At 34.9% G+C, this 6,272-nt stretch overlaps 1 long non-coding RNA gene across 2 annotated transcripts; it reads right to left on the reverse strand.

Moving 5' to 3' along the window:
- Window positions 1-287: 287 nt before the first annotated feature.
- Window positions 288-3,065, reverse strand: LOC308704912. 2 transcript variants are annotated; one of them, XR_014031849.1, is made up of 6 exons: window positions 2,932-3,065; window positions 2,686-2,750; window positions 2,359-2,414; window positions 1,926-1,966; window positions 1,382-1,489; window positions 288-834 (listed from the first exon to the last, which is right to left on the reverse strand). It is a non-coding gene; the product is annotated as an uncharacterized lncRNA (long non-coding RNA). The 2 variants fall into 2 exon arrangements; XR_014031850.1 differs by having other exon boundaries at window positions 697-834; window positions 1,926-2,006.
- Between the last annotated feature and the right edge of the window lie 3,207 nt (window positions 3,066-6,272).

The following is a 6,272-nucleotide window of genomic DNA, read 5'->3' on the forward strand; positions in this document are numbered from 1 at the left end:
AAACTGTAGCCTATAACTTTGGCTATAAAGTTGAAAAAGTATTCATTTATATACAATATACATGAATGTGCCAATCTTCACTCCGCTCAAAACATTTAAACTCCCAACACCATCTGCAAATTTAACAAGAAAATTAAAAGACAACGCGTTACATGGACACACAATCCCATGCCAAAATTCAAGCCCTGTAATGGCATTAATATTCATCTGGAGCAAATGAAAAGAGTGAGGTGGGATTGTGGATCACAATTGGGATCACAAGCTGTAGGAGATATGAGCACGAGCGCTGCTGGTATCATGTATTTATTCAGATATTTCAGCATCAATGTGTATAGAAAAATTTATATATTTCAAAACACTACATTGCATTTATTTATATTGCACTATTTATTATTTCAGACTACAAATCAAAAAAGGAATGTTTTATATAGGGGTAAGGATACCCATATTAAGCCTCTCTCTCTGAAGTCAAATAAAAAACAGAGAAAATAATATTTAAGTCTAGTGAACTCTGACCTGCGAATTCGCTCTACCTTTTATGTATAAGTCTCACCTCCAATGAAGAATTTGAAAACCTGTAACTGCTGTGTTGTTTATGAGAAAGAAAGTGAAAAAAAGTTTGAAACTGCTATCAATTTTTTTTTTTTAATCTCTGTGACTTTACACCTACAAATTCCACTGTCACAGGTGCTCAGTTTTGCTATAATGAAACCCTCACAGAACATGGTAATAATCAGCCATCCATGCAAAAGCAAAGGTCGGTGTAGTTTACAGGTGCATCTGTCCAGGCCAACATCTGATGCCTTGATGCCTTCCGCTGGGATCCCAGAAAACCTGAAATAAAAAAATAGTACAGTTCAAAATCTATCATACATACATCTCATCTGGTATCACAAATTATCATTCCAGGTTCACTTTAAGATATGCTCAATATTAGTGCTGCACAATATTGAAAAATTTAGAGTTTATTTAGAGATATCAGCCGTATGGTTTAGTGCATGCGCTAACGGCTCCAGGTTTGTATCTGGTAAATTACCCCACTAATAATGCCCAGAATGGTACCAAACTACTACAGTAGTACAAATAGGTTCTGTACTCATTAAACGAGGCATTGGAAAGTTTGTAAGTACATCAGGAGTTTATTTAAATAACACTTGCCTGACGGCGAATGCTACTGCTGATGTTGACGTCACTTTATGAGTACAGAACCTATTTGTACTACTCATTTTCCCCGACATAGAGCAGACCGGCACACAACAAAAACTGCTGTTCGGATGTTCCCTTTTCTGATATTTTAGCCTTCGTGACATTTTAATTAAAACAGAAGTAAGAATTTTAGTGTAATAAGCAAAAATTAACAGTAAACTCAGAGATCACCTACCGCTGCAGATGTGTACGGAAGTGAAAAGCGGAAATGCTTAGACCTCTTTCCGGTTCAACCGCTGGGCGCTCCGCATAACCTCTATTGGGGGGATTTTGTAGAGTGAACCTGCATAGAAAATTACAATAGATAACAAGCATAGATAAATACAATAGAAGAAAAACACAGTTGAAATAAGCAGTGCATTATGTTTTTCAGTTAAATCTAACTTATCAGGTACAGAAATTGATTTATCAAAATGTAAAATAAGTCTTCAGTGTAAAAATAAAATAACTATAAAATTAATGTATCTTTGCTAAAGCTACAAGTCATTCTCTCTTTTGATGTTTGATCACCATTGGCGACACAAGCAGCTGCGGGTACGTTAGGCTGCTGTCCCTTTAAGACGAATGCGCAGAACTAATATAAATGACACGCATCCGTTTTCTTTCTGTTTAAAACACAAGACAAGAGGAAACTCGCCATTTTGACTTCATTTTGCGTGCACGTGTCTGTTTAAGCTAAAAAAAAAAAGTGAAAGAGAACTGAATTCGGCTAAACTCACCTTCTTCATCTACTGACTGTGGATGGCATCAAGGTCTTGTCCTGAAGAATACAGGGCCAAACAATAGGGATTTTATCTCATCTGGTAACAAGAGCAAAGCCATAACTTTAAGAACTCTAATGATATATTTACCCCCTGATATTGCATTGGGGATATCAATTCAAACATTTTTAAAGGCTAAGAGTATGAGCCACAGCTGCCCAAGATATCTAGGGGTTGCAAATTAGTCATGGCTATAAACCTGTATGCATGGCATCTACTTTGTATTTTTTATAAAGCAATGTTCTATGCATTTGTCCCTGTCAAATAAACATTAAATAAATAAATCTGTGAAAAATAACTGCCTAAAGTTGTCGACCCCCTGAACCGCATTTAAAAGTACAAAGAATTTCAGTATTGATCAATAAAAAAAAATAAAAAAATACATAAATACCTTTGAGTTGGACAGTATGTTGTCAGTCTCATTGGCCAACATAATTCAAAACAGACCTAAAGAAATAAAATAAAATATAGTAATCATCAGGATATCATGTTATCATAATAGTTAAATGAATTATTATAACTATGACCATTATAATATTGTATTAGTCGCCTATTATTTAGCTGATTATTTAGCTTACAGGCTTCTCAAGGACAATCTCACTGAAAAAACTTGGGGTTAATGATTTTAAAATGTGAGACTTATTTCAAAAGCATAAATCTTACAGACCCCAAACCTTTGGACAGCAGTGCACTGCATGTTTGAGGTGGTTTTGCTTACTAGTCATATGGTTCATAGAGATTTTCTTGGACAGGGAGTGCAGCAGGCCATCACAGCATGATGATCTAGGAACATAACATGCTGTTTGTCACAGAGCCAAAAATATTACATGTGATAGGTTTATTACAAGGAACCAAGCTAGAACAGAGGTGAAATGCAGAAAAGATAAATATATACAAATCTTAAGATAATATATTGTGAAATAAATGCATATGGAATTATCATCATGATTAAACAATAACTCACCCCTTGTTGTAGAGTTTTATTTTTTCTCTCGCTATTCTGAAATCACATTTTAGCAATATTGGTAAGTAACGTCACTGATTAAGTTAACAATACAGTGCATTCTTTTTGGTTAGCCTAAATAAATTAGCTTACTTCCCATTGACAAATTACCAGCAAAACTATCAAAAACTGTTATCTACACTAAATATGTGTTTAAAAACCCAAACTTTCATAAATAAGACCTCAACTTAACGTAACTTAGGCCTAACGTTGTCTTTTGAAACCGGTTAGCTAGCGTAGATGCTAACGGACTTTTTCAAAGACATAAAACCATTTCTTTAAAATAAATATTTAACAGAAGCGTGTCAATTACACGTAAGAAATGTGTCAGGGGCGTTTGTGTGTATTATTTGTGAGATTTTGTTGTCTAAACTTACCTGAAAGCAGTGAAACCAACAGCGAGAGACGGGAGTTTTGTTGTTTGTCAGTTGTCGATGACGTTTCCATCTGCTCTCGAGCAGCGCACGTGCTCCAGTGTTTGATCACGCGCATGCGCATTAAAACACTTCAAAGTCATGCAGCATTTAAATAAACATATAGAATTAAAATATAACATAATTTAAAATATCATTAATAAAAAGTTATTGCGAATAGATCTGAACGTTGTTGGTTATCTTATAACCTTAGGGGACCGTACTGACGACGTTGTCAGTTGGTAATCTGCCTGTTAATAGTAGGCTAAGTGATATTAAAATAATAACCTGCAGAGAACGTTCCCAGAACGTTCTCTTTAGGTTATACAAATAAAACCTAAAACCTGCAAGGAAACGTTCTGGGAAGGTTCTCTTTAGGTTATAAAAATTAAACCTAAAAATAACCTGCAGGGAACGTTCTGGGAAGGTTCTCTTTAGGTTATTAAATAACAACCTGCAGGGAACGTTCCCAGAACGTTCTCTTTAGGTTATAAATTTAAACCTAAAAATAACCTACAGGGAACGTTCTGGGAACGTTCCCTTAAAGTTATAAAAATAGATCCTAAAAATAACCTACAGGGAATGTTCCCAGAACGTTCTCTTTAGGTTATAAATTTAAACCTAAAACTAACCTACAGGGAACGTTCTGGGAACGTTCCCTTAAAGTTATAAAAATATATCCAAAAAATAACCTAAAGGGAATGTTCCCAGAACGTTCTCTTTAGGTTATAAATTTAAACCTAAAAATAACCTACAGGGAACGTTCTGGGAACGTTCCCTTAATGTTATAAACAAAGATCCTAAAAATAACCTACAGGGAACGTTCCCAGAACGTTCTTGTTTGGTTCCCAAAAAAATAACCAAATGGGAACCAAACGGGAACGTTAGGGGAACGTTCTGTGTTTGCTGGGAAATAAGTTCAAAAGGTCAGATGTGGACATCTATATGGCTTATGAAGCATCAGAAGGAGTATGCATAGAAAGAACAAAAAAATCGAGGACTCTTTGGCCATAAATATGTTCAGTAGGCCAAAAGGGGACCTCTGAATAGCTGATTTATCATCAGAAAGAGTCAATAACTTTATATAGTTTAAAAACTTTTGAGGACCCTTTGATCAGAAATAAGTTCAAAAGGTCTGCTATGGATAACTATATGGCTTAAGAAGCATTAGAAGGAGTTTATGAGTATGTATAGAAAGTCCAAGATCGAGGACTCTTTGACCATAAATATATTCAGGATGTCAAAAGGGGACCTCTGAATTTTATCATCAGAAAGAGTCAATAGCTTTATATAGTTTAAAAACTTTTGAGGACCCTTTGATCAGAAATAAGTACAAAAGGTCAGATATGGACATCTATATGGCTTATGAAGCATCAGAAGGAGTCTATGAGTATGTAAAGAAAGCCCAAAATCGAGGACTCTTTGGCCAGAAATATGTTCCTTGGGTCAAATATGGACTTCTATATGGCTGACGTAACATCAGAAAGAGTCAACGAGTATATATGGAAAGGTCAGGTTTTGAGTACTTTTTGTCCAGAAAAAAATATGGACTTTTGTCAGGATAATAAAACATCGGAAGATATATATTTGAATGTATAGCGTTAATCTTTTAGGACTCTTTGGCCAGAAATATGTTCAGTAGATCAAAAGGGGACCTCTGAATAGCTGATTTATCATCAGAAAGAGTCAAAAACTTTATATAGTTTAAAAACTTTTGAGGACCCTTTGATCAGAAATAAGCTCAAAAGGTCAGCTATGGATATCTATGTGGCTTATGTAGCATTAGAAGGAGTCTATGAGTATATATAGAAAGTCCAAGATCGAGGACTCTTTGACCATAAATATATTCAGGATGTCAAAAGGGGACCTCTGTATAACTGAGTTATCATCAGAAGCAGTCTATAATTTTACATAATTTGAAAAATTTTGAGGACACTTTGACCAGAAATTAGTTCAAAAGGTCAGAAATGGATATCTATAAGGGTAATGAAGCATCAGAAGGAGTCTATGAGTATGTATAGAAAGCCCAAAATCGAGGACTCTTTGGCCATAAATATGTTCAGTAGGCCAAAAGGGGACCTCTGTATAGCTGATTTATCATCAGAAAGAGTCAATAACTTTATATAGTTTAAAAACTTTTGAGGACCCTTTGACCAGAAATAAGTTCAAAAGGTCAGCTATGTAGCATTAGAAGGAGTCTATGAGTATGTATAGAAAAAACAAGATTGTGGACTCTTTGACCATAAATATATTCAGGATGTCAAAAGGGGACCTCTGAATAGCTGAATTATCATCAAAAAGAGTCAATTACTTTATATAGTTTAAAATCTTTTGAGGACCCTTTGATCAGAAATAAGTTCAAAAGATCAGATATGGATATAGCTTATGAAGTATCAGAAGGAGTCTATGAGTATGTATAGAAAGTCCAAGATTGAGGACTCTTTGACCATAAATATATTCAGGATGTCAAAAGGGGACCTCTGAATAGCTGATTTATCATCAGAAAGAGTCAATAACTTTATATTGTTTAAAAATTTTGAGGACACTTTGACCACAAATAAGTTCAAAAGGTCAGCTATGGATATCTATATGGCTTATGTAGCATTAGAAGGAGTCTATGAGTATGTATAGAAAGTCTAAGATCGAGGACTCTTTGACCATAAATATATTCAGGATGTCAAAAGGGGATCTCTGTATAGCTGATTTATCATCAGAAGCAGTCTATAATTTTACATAATTTGAAAAATGTCCATATCTATATGGCTTATGAATCATCAGAAGGAGTCTATGAGTATTTATAGAAAGCCCAAGATCGAGGACTCTTTGGCCAAATATGTTCCTTGGGTCAAATATGGACTTCTGTATGGCTGACGTAACATCAGAAAAAGT

The sequence above is a fragment of the Scardinius erythrophthalmus genome, assembly GCF_964197995.2.
Source record: "Scardinius erythrophthalmus genome assembly, chromosome: 1".
Lineage (NCBI taxonomy): Eukaryota > Metazoa > Chordata > Actinopteri > Cypriniformes > Leuciscidae > Scardinius > Scardinius erythrophthalmus.